The sequence below is a fragment of the Astatotilapia calliptera genome, chromosome 9 (assembly GCF_964374335.1).
Source record: "Astatotilapia calliptera chromosome 9, fAstCal68.1, whole genome shotgun sequence".
Taxonomy (NCBI): Eukaryota; Metazoa; Chordata; class Actinopteri; order Cichliformes; family Cichlidae; genus Astatotilapia; species Astatotilapia calliptera.
Genome location: NC_137430.1, coordinates 16,879,348 through 16,897,058, shown reverse-complemented (window position 1 = coordinate 16,897,058; position 17,711 = coordinate 16,879,348). Strand labels below are relative to the sequence as shown.

Sequence of the window (17,711 nt, the reverse complement as noted above, 5' to 3'; positions counted from 1 at the left end):
GTCTGCCTTCAGAAGATTACAATGCACGGGAGATGGCGGTAGTTTTCCCCACTGTGGCTTCTCCGGATTATACGTGCCTTTAGTACTTACATAAGTGGCTTTATTTTTCTATCCATTTAGCCATGGGTAGCTTTCCCTAGTCTATCTCCACTTAAATTGCCTTTGGGTCTTCAAAATTACTGACTGGGAATAAAATACCTTCTTAAGACAGACAAAAATCAGCACATTGCTCTCTCTAGTGGGAATGGCAAACATCATGTCCACCAGTCACATATATAATTGTTCTCTACGGCCTCGGTCTCTCCATTTTGACATTAATTAATCTGAAGCAATCTCCAAACTGCCCATGGGGCCAAGACCTCGTGCCTCCAAACCTTCAATTCCCATGATTGAATTTCACAGAGTTCATCTCTCCAGCCCTTAACTTTGCCACCTCACTAATGGTGATGGAGGAGGAGAAAAAAAAAAGAAAGGATACTAAAAAAAAGAAGAATAGGGAAGAAAAAAAACTTTCACTATCAGCCTTATTCTTTTTGCTATCCATCATGGGCCATAGAGGGGAGGACAAAGACAAATACAGCCAGCCAGAACCTCAGCAGAGAGCGAGAAGGATGACCCTCTTGGACTCTGGTGCTGCATTTCATTATCTCACCAAGTTCATTCATTCACTACCTTTGGACGGATTTGGCTCTTATAAACACTCCATCATACCGCTGCACTGCATTGTAGCAGGCTGATGAGACCAGGGCAGAACTACAAGGGTCAGATAAAGATGGAGTAAACGTTCATAATGATGTTATAAGTGAGAAAACAGAGTATAAAGCTCAATCAGGGGAGCGCTATATTTACCTCAGTCACAACTTGTTTGAACCATGCTAATGTTAATGCGACTGTGGTAGCGTTTGGAGCTAATTGCTAACATCAGCATGCTTATACCTTGTAGTTTTTCATGCGTAGCACCATCAGACAATAAGGCTAAAGGCCGTCCATAAGAGGAACGATGGGTATTTAGACAATAAAGAGCCAGTATAAAGAGGCATGTTTTAAAAGAGGAGGGTTACCCAAGCTAAAACAGCTTAGGGGTGGTACTCTGTTTAAGATGGCTTAAACAGCTGAATAAAAATGAAGGTGCACTGCAAGAGATGAATAGAAAGTACTTCATAAAGCCAGTGGCAAAAACTCCCTCCTTGGTCATAATTTCAAAAACACTCCAAGTGACAATGCTAACGTCTAAATTTAGCTCGTTAGCATGATAATATTTGCCGGTACTAAAAAGTAAAGTCATTATTTTTGCAAGCATTCAGTCTGAAACCAAAGTACTGCACCAGTAAAACCTTTTTGTCTGATGGTGGTACTATGTGGGAAGTGAAAATGATCACCAGGGATGCTTTAATTCATCTGATGAGAACGTAAATGTCAGCAAATTTCATTTAATACATGTTCTCGAGGGGTCACCCGCTGAACTGATCGTCTTGGAACGTCTTCACCAACTCTAGGCTAATATTTCTCCTCTGCTAAGAGAATTCACAGAATCAGTAAAAACTAACCTCCTGGTGGCGCTAGAAAAGGTCAGTGGATCACTAAAGGCATTGAGATTCACCCTCTGGGTACTCTGGGTGCATGCGCTTCTATTCATAGCAATCCATCCAGTATTCTTATGAGCTATTTCAAGTCTGAACCAAGCGGTGGGCTGACAGATCAATATCGTCATCCCTACAGCATGATGTTAGCATGACTAATAATGTGTAAGGAGCTGAATAAAATAGCAGCCTACAGAAACTTAAAGCCCTTAATAATTTTACTGAGTCTGACACCTCACGGAGAGCCCTTTGCCCCGTCGCATACATACTTCCTCTGACACTCTGACAGTAACGGCATCATCGTCCAATCCTTCCTCCCATGAAGCGTGGCGGGGGAAGTAGACTTTGTGGAGTCTTGGCACTACAAGGCCCTAGATGCTGCTGCTGCAGGGGCACAGTAAGGCTGAGTAAGCCTGAGAAATCACACGGCTTTGGCCCTGCTGCAGCGTGGGATGGCTCATTGAGTCTGCAGGTATGGAGCTCAGAGTGAGGAATGACTGCAGTCTTTCACAGCTGGCCGGCTCTTCTCTCTCTCTTTCTCTCACCCTTGCTATCTTTTCATGTGCCCCCTTTTATTCCACAACTCTTCCTCTCCTGGGAAATGACCAAAACATCTTTCTTGCCTCTTACTCACACGTACGCTCAACCTCCTGAGTTCTAGCTTGACTCAGCCGCTTGTAGTCACTCTCGTATTAGCATGCGAGTGCTCCACAACATGTGAGCGCTGTTGCACTTGTGCGTGTGTTTTGTGAGTGTCCAGGCAGCTGCCAGGTTGGCTGACGGGTTGTGTTTGCGAGGTGAGAGATGACATGGGGCTTGAAACGGCAGAGAAACTGCGTGACAGATGGCCTGTGTGACAAAGTGATTTTAGGGGCTCGACTGTGGTCGGTTGAGGTTTGGCACTAATGCAGGGGCTTGGCCTGCTGTTAGTATCTCCTTCCATCAGTGTATAGAGACACACACTACAAATGGACATGCTTGCATGAAGGAAATATGACAAAAAATGAACAGACATTGCTTTTCCCTTCTGGTATTATTATTTTTTATATACATAAAAGCTGGCCTTCAGTTTCTTTCATCGTGACAATATTTTTGAACCATTATTCAGTCACATAGAAGGCTGAAATCTCCAATTCCGCAAAGAAGCTGCCAGATGAAACAATACACAAACAGCAAGCACACACACACAAATACATCCCACGAAGATCTTACATGACGGGGTGAAGTATAGGAGACTTCTTCTGTGGTTGCCTAGAAACTTGAGTGCATTTGCCTGACATCAAAACAGCAAAGCAACAAAGGTAGCCGCACACACCTCCACAAACACACACACAGAGACACAAGCTCCTGTGTAACTTTGATTCATTCTTACGCCTCCCCATCACAGGCTAATATACTCACAATCATCCATCGCCGACTCTGATGGCCCATTCAAAGACACGCCATTGTTTTTCCTTCGCTCTGAAGTTGAGCTGCAGCTCAGCGGGTTTTCGCCGTTGGCCGTGAGGGAGTAAAACATCTATTGTGCGGGAGAGCAAACCAAGCGAACTAAAAGAGAGCCTGAAATTCCTGAAGCAAAGTGAAAAAGTTCTGGAGGTCACAGCGTTTTCAGCTGATGAAAGTGCAAGCTACTGCCTCAAAGTCACTTCATTGTATCAGAGCTCAGTTTATTGTTTCATTGTATGTGTCAGTCACTACCATTGCCTTTGGCATTGCATATCTCTATCCAATCTGTTCTGATATTTTAAGAACGCAGATCTGCTCCCTTTGCATCTCGCTGTGCAGCAAGAGAACAGAAAAGGTTACCCACGCATTTCCCAGAGTTGCACAGAGGCCACTTGAAATGTAAATCTCAGCTTTACCCCCCCCCCCCCCCCCATATCCCGTTGTGGGTAGCGACATTTTTATGAAAATTACCTGATTTGAATTTAGATGTGGATACAGGGGAGCAGAAGCATTCACAGAGGCATGTTCTGGTTTAACGAAGAGGCATATTAACAGGCTGTTGTCGACTCTCCAGCGTGTCTGTCAAAAAGACAGACACACTTTCAGTCACAGCCTTAAAGCTGTGTACGGCTGTTTGGGCTTTTGGAGCTTGATAGAGGGCTGCGCTCATTCACCAGGGGATAAATAGGTAATTGAACCGGAGGATGTCGCTATTAAAATATACAAAGGCACAGACACACGCCACTGTCACTTTCTGTCTTGCTTCTCTCTTCTTTCTCTCTCTCTCTCACACACACACAGAAACAGACACACACATATCATAACCTACATGTTAAATCTTTACTTTCTGATAAGATGAATTTGCTGTTCAATGAACTTGAGAGAGCGGCGAGTGGCTTTTGTCTATCTGAAGGATTCGCACAATACTGAGCAGCTGGGTCTGATGGATATATGCATGACAGGGTTCAAACCCACTTGCAGCAAGCACCCTCTCTGCTAAAGTGTCCTTCACTAGCTCACCAGTTGTGCACATGATTGGTAGTTGACTCAAAAAATCTATAATATATGAAAAATTAAATTTAAGCCCTTTGAAGAAGGATTATATTTCCAAATGTAGCTGAACGCACCCTGAGGATTTAATGCAAATGAGTTCAATTAAAAAAAGGGAGGGAGTGCTTTTCAGATTATGACACTGACCTCTGACCTTCATGAAAGAGAAGATCTAGAGGAGATTTCCACACCTGAAAACAAGTGCATGACTAAGTAAATATGTTTAAAAAGAAAGAAAACAAAAGAAAAACTGAAGATCTTCCAAATCTGTCATCCCACTTGTAGCTCCAGCGCTCAGTGAGCTCTAGTCCTCTCCTCCACCTGCAGGACAGCTGTGCGCCGCTGCCACGTCTCTCCTCGCTGCTGCTGCTGCTGCTGGAGTGGGGGCGCAAAGTGGGGGCGCAGTCCTCAGCCATCAAAACCCTGCTCGCAACCCTGCGCAGCTGTAACCGCCAGCAGCACCGGGCGCATCAGCCGCCTCCGCTCCTCCCGCTCCTCTCGCACAGGCGCTGAGCGTTTTAGCGCAAGGAAAGTTTTGCTTTTAACGCGCCGTCGTTTTTTCGCCACACAGCGGAGGCATATCGTCTGTGGCGCAGCGCGACAGTGCGTTGTCCGATTACAGATCGTGCGCCGAGGAGCCACCGGCACCAGAGCGCTCCTCCGTGGGAGCAGAGATAGCACACGGGGCTCCTCCGCCGGCACGGAGACGGCACCATCTCCGTTTAACCGAGTTTTACTGAGGTCCATTTCTGACCAGAGGCACAGCTGAAGTGAGGATATTTTCTCCTTAGCTCATATTTGCTTTCTGTCTTTTTCCTCCGCGCTGTTCTCACCGGGACAAGACACGCAGCTTCGCTCCCTACTAGATGACCGGGAGTTGGACACCTCACTTGGTAAGACATGGAAAATAAAAAGCGTTTTTTTGTTTTTTGTTTTATTTTGAGCTCTGCGCCAGTATTGATGTTATTCAGATATGCGTCTGATTTCTGCATTTCTTAACATGTTTTTCTCCTGATCACAACGGACGACTTTAACTCATCTTTAAATGACATTTTGTACTTAAATCACACGTTAACATGCGTAAAAAATCCAAACAGTATCCGGCAGGATGGGGATAGGGTTGCATGCCTTGGGGCACATGCCTGCACTTCTCCACAATGGGGTAAATAATCAGTTTTAGAAGTTTTGCATTGTGCTCTGCGACGTCTCGCCGCTTGGTGGTGCTGGCAGAGTGCGGCCATCAGCAGGTACCTCACAGCTTTCATCAGATCTTTACATCTCACACATTCGCAGCAGTGTCTGGCTTTTCGCTTTCCTCTTTCTAATATCTCGTTACAGCTGATTAGGGTTTCATATCACGATCTAATAGCTAAGCCTCTGCTTCATTCACTCCTTCCGACTTATTTTGGGAGATGCTTGGAAAATATGTGTGTCACAATTTTTAAAAAGAAAAGAAATAAGGGGGGAAAAGGGCCCAACAGTATAGCAAATGGCAGTGCACCAATCCTGAAAACATCAGTGGCTTCACAGGAGACAAGTTGTTGAATTTTCACATCCACATCTTCTTTAGTTAACCATTAAAACAAAATTTGATGTTATTCAAGGATTTATTCCACTTATTATTATTTTTCCTTATAATAAACGTCCTTGCTTTTATATGTAATGTTTTGCTCCTGCTTTAATAGAGTAAAGATTTCAATCTCTGCAGCTTTTGTTGAATTTTTCTTTCTCACCGTTTTGATTCCACAAGAATGAATGAGTGCCCTTTGAGAGACACAGATTTTCCGCAGTTTAATGCTAGTAATTTTCATTTAATCACAATAACAAGATGTGCCGAGTTTATTTCATTCTGCTGATCTCTTTGTTGAGGTATTCAAACTTTTCAGCCATGCACCTCAAATTAAATTCTGCTCACTCACACATTGCACAGCCAGAGCTGTCCTTGGAGGCTTTTTTTTTTTACCCAGGGTTTTTGTTAAACTATCAAAAAAAGAAAATAAAGAGAAGTTATTTTGCTATTGGAATAAAAGCTTCATTTTAACTTTTCTTATGTTGAAAAAAAATCAAGCAAGCAGAACTCTTCCACAAAAGCCAAACTGACATGGCATTCATCATATTCGTCAGTGAGTTGGTTAAAAAAATGAGAAAGGAGAAGTTAAATATACTGAGGGATCTGCTGTGAAGGGGGAAAAGAAGAGATGGAAAGATTTCTGCTGTCAGGAGTTTATGTATGTGGTTCTGCTGCTACCTCAATGCCCCTCATGAGCCTGTCCTTGCAGCACGTTTAGAGGGTTGCTAATCTCCAACTGTGACTATGCTGATGAGTGTACATTATAATTGTTAACTAAGTTGCTTTTCCCCAATGTTTTTCCTGGCTTGAGGCAAACACCTTTTACAAAATCGTGCACATTTTTCTCACATGTCATGTCCAGAATGTCCAACCCATGCCAAACTCTTTTCTCCATTCAGACTCGCTGTTTTTATCGGTTTTGCAAGGTTTTTTTTGGATGTCTCTTAAGTATTGACCTTAAGGATGCTGGGACTCGAATGTGCCATCACACCAGTGGAAATAAGTGACCATCATCCAGATGGAAGAATTATTCAGGCCTTTTATTAGACGCTGGAAGCTAAAGTCCCTTTGGAAAAGAAAAAGGGGAAATAAAAGAGGAAATAAGTGCTAGGAAGTTTTTGGGACAAAATTGCTGAAATGCTTGAGAAATATTGAATGGGGAGAGAGGAAAAAAGGCTCAGAGCTGTAGTCATCAGTTTAAAGAGAGAAAAAGTAAACAATTAATCGAGGAAACTGCCATTTACTTTGAAGCTTAATAAATCTTTTAAGTAACTTTTAATCCAGATTAGTGGTTCTAGCTTCTCAGATGTGAACATTTGCTGCGTTTTCTTGGTCTCTGATAAAAGTGCATTTGTTATCTTTGAGTTTTGGACGGTTGCTTGGACAAAACAGGAAAAACTGCATTTGCTAATGATCGTTTACAGGGGAAACTGTAATAAGCAGTATTTGTGGCGTGCAAAAAAAAACCCCACCACCAACTCCTGCACTGACAGAGAGACGAGCAGCAGGCTCACATGAGCCCATTGTATGTAAACTTGCTCCACATTCCAGCGTGCTGTGAGGAGCAGCATATGATTAGCCGTGATTGATATTTGTGTTGCGTGGGGAGTTTGCCTGAGCGCTGACACAGAACCCCAGCAGAAACACAGCAATTAGTCCCAGCCTGAAGATGTTCTGCGATGACTCTGGTGGTGTCGGAGCACGGTGAGACTGTGTGGTCACCGTGGAAACTGATTGAATGACAAGCCCCATTGTTGTCGACCTTTGTGATTCAACATCCCCTCGGGGGTCGAGCTCCGTTGGGAGGGAAAGCGAAAGGCATTGTCTTGCACGTGCAAACTAAACAGCCATTAGCCTCTGGCCTCTCTAAGGCCCCATTGGTTACTTATTTGTGTGACACCAGCAAGATGGGGTTTTGTTATAGTTTGTCTCTGTACACGCAGCCTCACAAAAGATGTGAGTTTATTGGGTGAGAACTGCATGGAAGGGCAGATTTGACTAATTCTCCCCAAATGGATGATTTATTGCTCCTAAGCAAGGAAACTTGGAGTCGCAAACAATAGCTGAAGTGGTTTTCTGCTCATTCCCGCTGTGCTTTGTCCTCAAGCTACCACAGGCTATTTATACATCACAACCACTTTGCCATTATCTCATCCCTCCTCCTTGGTCCTCCTGCCACTTTTGAGTTCAAGACTGTGGCAGCTCCAGAGAATCATCCCACATGTTGGATGACTGTTTAACTTTATAATTCATTTTGAGGAGAGTTCAGTGCCCGTTTGTGCCATTTCTGACCTGTCCTGACACAAAAGAGAAAGTTGCCAGGGTGAAACTAAGCATTTTTTTTCTCCTTTTCTTTCTTTTTCACTTCTGTCATTGTCAGTGATATAGCGAGATGGTGCAATGTTGCTATGGCTACTCTCAAGGTTTCCTACCGGGGATTTGAAAGGCTGTTGAGAGGAAATGAAAATGTTGGCAAAATGAAAGTTTATCAGCCACGCCACTTCTGTTCTTTAAAGGCCAAAGTGTCCTAACAGTTGCCACAGAGAGCGGAAGTTATGAAGTGGGATGCATAATGCAACCCCAAAGCATCTGTTGTTTATCCTCACAAAAGTCTACGTCTCTGTGTGCCGCACGGAGATCCGAGTCCCTTTCCGTCAAGGTCACCCGTGAAAGGTTTGACGCTTTTTAAAAAACAAACATGGCGCCATCTTTTCCAAAACTCACGTTGTGAGTCTGTTTTCCTGCGAGGACTATTATATTACAGTGCTGCTCAGTCGGGGTAAAGTGAGCTAAAGTAAAAACAAGGCACGTACAGGTGCAAAATTAAGACTGACATGCAAAAGAGGTGGAAATGAAACGATAAAAAAGTGTACGTGTAAAAAGACACACACACACAGACATGCACAAACACACCAGTTCTCTGATGGGACCTATCCTTGTAAAACAGACAGAGGAAGCTGTGGTAATTTCACACTGCATGCTAAACAGCAGAAGCAGCGCAAAGGCAGGTGTAGGAAATAATTTGAGTTCAGAGTGAGGCAGGGAGGTGTGAGCGAGCGATATGTGATCCTGGATGTGCTATTGCTTCTGCTGCTTGGATCCAAGAGTGAACGCCTGCGGTTTGAGTTAAACATCCCTTTGCATGTCCACATGTCAGAAGGAATTAGCACCACTAAACCAGCCGTCACTCGCCAGCACAGCTACACTGCATTAGCTCTGTCCCCCTCTTTCACGACAACCTCCAACCCCACTCAGATAGTGGAGGAATCTGTCTTTTAACCACGATGCCAGCGCAGGCGAAACACAGAGCGGACTATTTGGGTCATGATTGAATAATCCCCAAAGCCTCTTTCTCCCTACTAAGGATCAAGCTGAGAGGGTGTTTGAAAGGTTGAACAGAGAAGGCTCCCAACTTTCACTCTTTTTTTGTGACATCAGGAGAGGCAATTATTGTAAACTTTAAGTTTCGGAGTGTATTGTAGTCTTCCATTTACACATGCGTCGGGATGAAGCTAGCCAGGAGAGTCGCTGAGAGGTGGGGGGTAGGATGAGAAGGCGGGAGCGTGGAGAGAGTGTGTGATGAGGTGTAATGAGTCAGGTGAAAAGAGGCTTTTTTTTCTTTAAAAGAGAGGCGGGGGCAAAAAAAGAGTGGAGGAGAAGCTTTGCTGGTCTTTGTTTATTGACTGATTGAGTGCCACGGGGCTGTTTGAAGGGTGAAATGAGTCATGAGTTGTCACCGAACACACATGCAGACATACACAGGGGGAAATACACACTTTTCTCCCTCTCCGGGCCGTCACCCTGCTGTATTTCTCTGGAAGATGAATGACTTTGAAGCATGAATGAGAGGATCATTTGATAGCGGCGCTCAGCTCGTATATTTCCCCTTTTGTAGGAGCTTCTTCTTTCAGGCTGCAGCTTGTACCTCTGAGATGAGAGCAAAACTGGACTGCCTCCTGCGAGACTTTGAGACTCTTTGCTATGTATAGTCACAACTAAATTAGGCGCCCACCCACTACTAAAGCAGGCCCATGTGTGTGATTTCTGCGCTTTTATTTGTGTTTACCGTATGCCTTCGAATAAACAGGAGACTATGTAGCTCGCAATCGGTCGCGGGTTTGAGTTTTGTTTTTTTTTTAACTCCTCGTGGGACGAAAATGCTTGCTCCTTATCTTTATGGAGCATATCATTATACGATAAGAAGCTTTTTTGATGTGATGCGTTTAGTACTATCGGAGCTTCATCTATCGCAGCGCCGCAAACAGCCGGAGAGGCTCTAATTTGATCAGTGAGAGGATATAAATACAGAAAATACTTTAATCTTCAGCAAATGAAAACATTTATCTGTACTTTGAAATCATTACGATGGGCTAATCAGTGCAATATCCTCGAAAAAAAAGACAAGAAAAGGAAGAGAAGAAAAAATATTCAAGTTGCAAGAGGATGCGTCCCTCAGCAGATGAAGGAGGAAACGGAATTACAGAGGGTGCTATATTCTTTTTTATCCGACCTCATATGAAAGTTTGCGATAACATCTAAAAAGATAAAGCGGCCCACTTCTTGTAGTTTGGCCACGCGGGGAAAAAAATGGGAATGGAAGAGAGATGCAGAGGGAGATTAGAGGAGAGACATAAAGAGAGAAAAGGAGAGGCGACAACGCAGATATAGGTGAAAAGATAAGAGCTTAAGTTTGCCCAACAAAGAGGGGATGTGCCTGCTTTTTGAATGGAAAAATAAAGGGCAGGGGAAAGAAAACTGAAGAAATGGAGATGGAAAGGGTGATAGGCAGATGAGCAGACAGGCAGGGTGAACGGGTCTGAGGGAAATTGTTAAGTGTACAAGGAGGAGGTTCCCTCAAGAGGCAGCAGTCCAGTCTGTTCCCGGATGCATCTGTCTGCTGGATTCAGCTGTCAGTGCAAGACGTCCTCAGAGAGGGAAAAAGGGGCAGGACAGGACCAAACAAGACAGAGAAAAGAGAGCTAAGACATCAAGAGAAGGAAAGATGATGAAAGACAGGAGGCAGAGGAAGAGGACAGGTGATAGAAAAGAGTAAGGCAATGAAAGGGAAAATTGGTATAAAGGTTATATGTCTATGTCACTTTTCAAAATCCTCAAAATCTCTACTTTTACACTTTCAGATGTGTCCTGACTGCATTCCTTTACTGTCTCTTCAGAAAAAAAAACAATTTTATTTGCCACAAAGATCAGAGAAGCTCATTTCCTTGTCCCAGCTGCCTCAGTTTAAAAGCAGAAATTTGGCAGTTTTTGCCAAATATCTGCATCCCGGGTTGTGGAAAATAGTTAAGAAGTTTTTAATTCTGAATAGGTTGACACAGCGTCTCCTTTTTTATGCTTTTACAAGTTTCTAATCCACTCTACTTTTGGAAATATGCGTCAATGGCTGCTTTGTAGCTACTTTTTTTTTTTTTAGATCTTATACAAATACCCATAATCAGCTTTAAAAAATATGCTTCAATATAAGAGATTAAACAAATAGCCCCCAAGATTTCTTGGCTTAAAAACTACACTGCATTTGGGCTTCTTATTGTTGGCAGTTCCCCCAAAGAACCATTGGCATTTATCGTCTAAAATTTTACACCAAAAGATGAAAACGCCACAAACCAGAACAAATCCAGAACAGAGATTGTCTTTCCCACACTGCTTATTATCTCAGGATTATACTTAGATCACTCTTATGACCCTTTGGCTCTTACTTTGAATACCTGGACTAAATATTTAACATCATAAAAACCAACCACAACGGTGGAACACTTTTTCCACACTGATCCATTATTACTGCTTATCCAAGGTAATCATTTAATTGGATCCATCCATTTTCTACTGCTTATTTAATTCGGGATAGCAAGGGGGTTTTGAGCCTGTCCCACCTGACATATAGTAAAAGGTGGGGTAAAGGTCGGCAGCCTATCACAGGGCCAACACAGGGTGACAAACAGCCAGTTAGATTTACATTCACGTCTACAGTCAATAACATAAAGGTCAATAATAATAGGATCATAAGTAGTAATAACTTACAAAAGAGTTTTTATGTGATGAACTATAATTTAATTGTTGTATTGATATTTTAGCTTTTTAAACTTTTTTCACACTTGCAGTGTTTCATCCATTTAGATCGAGCTCTGGTCCGTTTTCCCCTGGATGTGGTTCATTTATGCAGGTGTGAATAAAGTAATCGTGGACCAAAGCAACCGCACCAAGACCTATTGGAGGAGGTGGTTTTGGTGCGATTCCAAATTAACTCAAGAGACGTTCGTTTATGGTGTGAACGTGAGCCAACCTCAATCCGAACCAGCTACCAGGTGTACGTTTGAGTTGAAAAACTTCTTGTAGCCATGGATTCGTTGTATTCTGGGATGTGGAAAGGTACTAGAAATGTGCAATGGTCTGTAGGGGACAGCAACTAGCCGTGAAATCAAGGTGAATTCTCTGTGTTCTCCAATAAAGAAGAACATGGCACCTTCTTCCTGTATTTACTTGTGTTGCTCTCGGTCCAGACACATCTGGCCAATGAGTGGACTGACTTGGATTTTTCTCTGTGTAGAAAAATCAGGAGGAAAAGCTTAAAGTTTAGCAAATAGTAAACAAACTATAGGTTAAAACACTCTTATGTGAATGATCTCAATACTGCACGAGGTTCATGCAGCTGTTTTTAGCCTGACTGAAGGAATCATGGAATTAAAAGCTAATATCTCCCTTAAACATGCAAAAGTGAACAACAAAGGTTAACAACATCCATTTGTCCATCAAGAATAAGTTGTCTATCAATTCCACAATGTATATAACATCGAAGCACTTACAAATGTATTATGTTTAATAAAATACCATAACATAAAAGCAAGAAAACACAGTCGTGTGGCTAAGAGCTCCTTGTTTTCAAACCTTTGCCCGCAAACAGTCTTCAGACATGAGACTCTCATGAGTCACCCTCTTTACCGGTCTGTGTGGAGCTTCAGTGCGAATGTGTAGTCTACCCGGTCATAGACACAATGCCTTCTCAGTTCTGAAGGTGAAACCACACAGAGGATGTGTGGTCCGATCTAAACCACCAGCAGTGAGTAACAAACCACTTATTATTCCTTCTGAATAATATTTCATTCTTACTTAAATAAACTATTAGGAAGAATGAGCCCTCAGCTGGAAACTGGGTGGATGCCTGCCAGGAGCAGGTACCTTATTTTGTAGCTTTTCAGCATGTTGAGCTGGCTGGATTTTTAATATTACTATTGTTGTTATTATTATCTGCGTATAAGAGGATGTGGTCATGTGGAGCTGACTGCTGTTGCACGCAGGTGAGAGTTTGATTTCACGGGCTAGTTTGTTGTGGAACATTAAGTCGAGCCAGGTACTGGGCTTCAGCGATAAGGATATCAGTTGCTCCAAAAGACAATGAGTAATTGTAGAGATATTGCCATCAGTATCCTTTTTTCAGTAGACAGTGTAATACAGTCATCTGATTATGCTGAAACCAAAGAATGTTTCTATCCTGCTCCGGCTCTATTGTGTTGCTCAGTTCCCCAGAGAAGTGAGTTACGTTCAAGAGTTGTGCTGACTCTCTGCCTGTGCTGCTTCCGCCGTGCTGCCCTATTGGGACTGAAGAGGATTGTTAAAAGATGCTTTAGGATGAGATGAGATGTGTTTTTTTCCTCCCCTCCCTCCTTGTTCCTGCATAGAAAAAAGAAAACTCAAATACAAGGAAACTCCAAAGCGCCTAAAACACACATTGCATTGTACACATAGTTTAAGGTGTGTATTGTGTGTATTTCTGTGGTACGGAGGAGATGAGCTTTAAACCCTGCAGCATTGCGCAGTGTAGGCTGAGATTCGACTAAGGAAAAGAAACAGAGGCTGTCAGATGGAAAAGTGAAATCAACAAATAATTCCCTGAGAATAGGCAGAGAGAGTAGAGGCAGTAGCAAAAATATCTCTGTGTACAAATATGAGAAATAGGAATACTTCTGCTCTTTGTTTCACATGCAGCTCAGGCGCATATATGCAGGACTCTGGAGGTCAAGCAGGATGCAGTGGCTCAAGAGGAAAGGCTCCAATTTCACTTTCTCAGGAATGGGTTTGGTCGCAACCCCGGCCTGACCCTAAATCTGACCCAGCTGCCCTTTCAAATACAGATACATGCAAAAATGGAGGAAATGTGCACAGATGCAAAAAAAATCTTGCAAATTTTGCATAAAATTTTGCACAAAACGAAAAGCCCAAGTTTTCCTTAATGAGCACCAGCTGAGATGAGCTCAACAAAATAGATTTTCTGTTGCAGGTAAAACCCTCTGCAGTTGTTTTTGATTTAAGCCTCAGAACTCTTCAGACAGGCGCAGTGAGCGAGGGAACTCCTACGCAGCGGATAAATTTCCTCTGGACTTGCCCTGCCGCCACACTGTGTTGCGGTGCTCCGCTTGTCATTAAAAATAGACTTCTGCCCTTATGAAGCCAGGGGCCCCGTAGCATCCTGATCTATTTTGTGCTTCACGCTATTCCCCAAGGGCTTTCTGGGTAGAAAAGTACTCCCATCACTGCAACAGCAGAGGGCAAAAGGGCACCCTTTCTCGCAGGGTCAATGTCGTTTTATTGACTTTAGAAGATCACACAAAAAAAAGGAGTTGTATTGCACAATGTGAAGAGGAAGCTGTTGCTAGACACCATCAAGCAGCTGATACTCAGGAGGTAATTGTGCGAATAAAGCCCATTTCTTTCTTTTTAATGTCTCCGATTGTGTTACAAAAGCCTGAGATATGCATCTGGAGATCCTCAAACCATTCTGGGTGTTTTAGAGAAAATTAGACATCTCTTCTTTCCTCAGCCCCATTACAATATCCACCCTCCTTCTCACCCTGCACTGAAAACCATGATGTTACTGCTATACTCATCCCCAGAGGGAAGAAATCTTTTTCGCTTACCTTCGTCTGATACGGGGGAAGGTCAGGGAGCACAGTCATGATTCAGTAACTCACTGAGGGGTGCCAACAATCCTTCTTCCCACTTTAACTCGGAGTGTTTGTGTGTTAATTACATAACAGCAGAATTTGGAGCCGTTTTGTTTTCATTTATTGCTGAATTATAGTTGGCTTCCAGCAACTAGGAAAATAAGATAATCTATATAAAACTGTCATTCCATTTTACAGGGACGCTGATCCTGATTTGTCTGGTCTTTTAAACCCAGTGTGCTTCTTAGCCTGTCTGCAGTTGTTGCTGCCTCTGCAGGCCACTTTGCTACCCACCTTTACCCCAGCCCTTCCTTTTTATGTTGACTCCATCAAAGCCATGTGTTGTGTCCGTGGTGGCTACTCTGTTCTGTATTCTTGTTTTTGCTCCTCTCAGCTTCAGGCTTTATATGTATGCACGTGGACGGGCAGAGAGGTCCCAGAATAGAGCCATACCTCTAAATATAATTAACTGTAGATAGGACACTAATCTCCTTTGAATGAAAGTATCTCTGGCTGAACTAAAGTTCAAGGAAATCCTCTGTTAAAAAGAACTTTTTAAAAAAGTTTACTAAATTTTTGATGATAATTGTGTTAATTAATGGTGATCACAGTAAAGTCAAAATATAATTAGAGTTTGCCATGATTCACTATGGTGGCTGTGGCAGATCACCTAATGTAATCTGTCACTGTCGTCAACGCAGTTGCACACCTGCGCTGACTCCTTATATATTTTGATTAACACTTTCTCCTTCCAAATATATGCTTCTTCTTAGCCTGGTTTTTAAAACATATGTGGACTACGTGCGATTTCTCAGCCTCTCTGGAATCCAGGGTTCATCATTTTTAGCTGAAGCAATTATACTAATTGGCAGATTACGCTTACGTTATTTCTTCTTTGATTCTCACTCTTTAGTGCTACATCTCCCCCCACCCCCCCCCACTGTCAGTGTAAATCGATGACATTCAGAGTTCTCGCTGAACTCCTGAGCTTCCCAGACGCCGCTAAAGCCAATTAGTTGTTGGCAAAATAATTAAAAACACCTTCAGCACGACATTCAAAAATGTCTCAAACACATCAATATTTAGCCGCGGAGCATGATTAACGGGAAGGAGGCAAAAGGATGTTAATTACAGTTTACAGTCACATGATTTACTGCTTTTGTTGTAAAGCATTGGCAGCAGAACGTACCTGGACAATTACGCAAACTCTTATCTCTGCCTCAGTGACTACACTATAATTTAGCCGCACGTCTGATTCGGCGTCTGATTCCTCCCAGTCTGTCACTCAAAACTACCCATTTCTTTTTTTCTTTCCATCGTGTACACGCGTCCTCTCCTTAAAAAGAAGACAAATGTTCAGCGGTTTTATTCTCCTGAAAACAGCTTTCGTGCCCACGCGAGAAAAGCTTAACATTTCTAGCCGTATACGCGGCGGTGTGGACGGTGCAGAAGGAACAAAGTAAAAGTGAGTGTAGCCTTGGTGAGTTTAGAGGTTAAGAAGTAACATTGTAGAAGTTAAGCACACCTGGAGGCCACATGTGGATTACCCCACCCGCCTCCACCAGCGTCCCCGGGTTGCAAAACTCCATCGTCATCATTACAGCTTAGGGTGGAGGGGATCATTAAGTCATTATTTATGTGCTTTCTGCTGTTTTATCACCTCCAGACACCGTCTCACAGTGCAGACACCCACACTCACAGTCCCAGAAGAATAACATAATTGTACGAGGCAGCCAGGGGGTCCCGTCTAATAGAAAAAGTGCAGACATTAACAGTCTGGGCCAGCTGTAGATACGATTCAGGCCCCCCCCCCCCCCCACCCCCATTAGGCTCATTTACACCTAGTGTTGTTTGTGTTTATTCACATGCTGCTCCCAGAGTGAGTCTTCACCGAGTTTTTACAGGCAATTTCCCCTTTACAATAGTGGTAGTTTACTGGACGAGCCCAATTAAAAGCACGCTGCAAAACAGAGCGCTTTAAAGTCAGCAGCTTCTTCCCGTCCCCGCAACATGCTCGCAGCCTGTAAAAGCAGACAGGCTGTCGCAGGTATTTTTGTGCAGACTGGTTTATTTTAAGCTGCACGTCCTTTTTGTCAGGGGACAAATCTGAATCCATTCTCACCCTCTCTGTTGTCATTTCACAGCGTGATGGTTGATTGCAGTCATATGTTTGCAGTTTGCATTAAACAAAACGATAAAAAAAAAAGGATGGGTGAGACTCGAGGTGTACAGGAGGTGGTGGGGAACAGGCTGTGAAACAGACCTGCTTTGTGCTGCACCTGGAGCCCTGGCTTGTATGAAAGGCCGCCTAGAATCAGCTCTCTGGACACCTCGGTCTCCAAATACCGCTATTTCCCCTGGTCGTTCCTTTCCATTTTCTTTAAAAGAAGGGTCTCTTTTGCTTTCCCAGCTGCGCCCGACCGCTTCAACGTGAGTCTGTTCTGTTGTTTTTGTGTCCTGATTCAATTACCTCCGCGGGGCCGCTTTTCCTGACAAGTGCTGGACTGCAGAGATGCGAAAAACTCTTATTTTATGGCATGTGGTATGTTTGATTTATGGAGATCCCAGGAACTCCTCACAGCAAAGCCAGCCCTTCTTTCCTTGCTCTGAAGTGCTCCTAAACTCCTCTTTGTTTCCACCTGAACCTCGATGTTCTCTTAATCCCGTCCATTCTCCTCCTCGCTCACTGCTCCTTTTGTTCACACCTAACCTCTAACATCCCTCTTCTCTTTACTCCAACCTCCTCCATCCCTGCCCTCTCCCTCAATTTTATCTCACCCAACCACTACCCTTCATCCTCTCCTGCATCTCCTTCATCCTCTGTTCTTGTATGCATCTCATTATTACCGGCCTCTCTCCAGTAATCTACCTCAAGTGACCCTCAACGACTTTCTCGCCCCATCTCCCTCTCAACTCCTTCGCCTGTCGCTGTAGAAGAGTGGGTCAGTGTGAGGCTCATTTTCTTCTTGGAGTTTCAGCCTTTCAGTCAGTTGAGTAGCTCAGTGCCTCCGATGAAGACACACTTGCACTCACGCACATTTGCACACTTGAACAAAAATAACACGCACAGCAGATATCACTGATGCAGGCATCCACTTGCTGGAGAGTGAT

The 17,711-nt window shown here is 43.5% G+C and overlaps 1 protein-coding gene across 3 annotated transcripts in view; it reads left to right on the top strand.

Moving 5' to 3' along the window:
• The first annotated feature begins 4,429 nt into the window (after positions 1 to 4,429).
• Positions 4,430 to 17,711, top strand: part of sema5a (sema domain, seven thrombospondin repeats (type 1 and type 1-like), transmembrane domain (TM) and short cytoplasmic domain, (semaphorin) 5A) — a 153,240-nt gene continuing 139,958 nt past the window's right edge. For all 3 annotated transcript variants that reach the window (XR_003273311.2, XM_080306468.1, XM_026179438.2), the window contains exon 1: positions 4,430 to 4,969. The gene's annotated coding sequence lies outside the window, so the exon portion shown is untranslated. The remainder of the gene's footprint in view (positions 4,970 to 17,711) is intronic.